Below are 608 nucleotides of genomic sequence, written 5' to 3' on the forward strand. Positions count from 1 at the left end.
GTGTCGTCTGCTTTTCCTAAAACCCATCTGGATGCTTTCCTGCACAGCCTACTCTAGGGAAGTTGCTGTAGCTGGGTGGTTAGACGTGGAGATCTCCGGAGATGCCTTGCAACCGCACTGATTCTGTGATTCTGTGAGAAAGGGCCATTGAGGAGTAGAGGTCCTAGAGGCCTCCTGTGAACAGATCGCCCCCATTGCTCAGAGGGAAGAGAAAGCACTTCCCTGTTTGCTCCACGTCATAGCTGTGTTGTGCTTCTATGGTGATGTAGCTTCCCAGTAGGGTGGAATGTGTAGGATATCTGTTGGAAAGGCAGAATGAGAGAGAAGTTGCAGCAGGCAGAGGAAGTGTGCATGCAGAGGGCAGGGAGGAGGAGGAAGTGGTGTCTGTGAGCTGCAGGAGCATGAGGAAGGTTGCAGGCAGCTGCGTTGGTGGTATAGTGGTGAGCATAGCTGCCTTCCAAGCAGTTGACCCGGGTTCGATTCCCGGCCAACGCATGCCAGCTTTCTTCTGCCGGCGTCTAAATTGTGCCCTGCTGCACCTGTGCAGCTCCTCCTGCTCCCCAGGTGGCCATCTTCCTCACCCAGCAGTTCAGTTCCAGCTGCCAGGG

General features: G+C 54.9%; 1 non-coding gene across 1 annotated transcript; it reads left to right on the plus strand.

The window, feature by feature from the left end:
- Nucleotides 1–423: 423 nt before the first annotated feature.
- Nucleotides 424–495, plus strand: TRNAG-UCC. Its single transcript has one exon. It is a non-coding gene; the product is annotated as a tRNA-Gly (tRNA).
- Nucleotides 496–608: the final 113 nt, after the last annotated feature.

Source organism: Meleagris gallopavo, unplaced genomic scaffold (assembly GCF_000146605.3).
Source record: "Meleagris gallopavo isolate NT-WF06-2002-E0010 breed Aviagen turkey brand Nicholas breeding stock unplaced genomic scaffold, Turkey_5.1 ChrUn_random_deg7180001315480, whole genome shotgun sequence".
Classification (NCBI taxonomy): domain Eukaryota; kingdom Metazoa; phylum Chordata; class Aves; order Galliformes; family Phasianidae; genus Meleagris; species Meleagris gallopavo.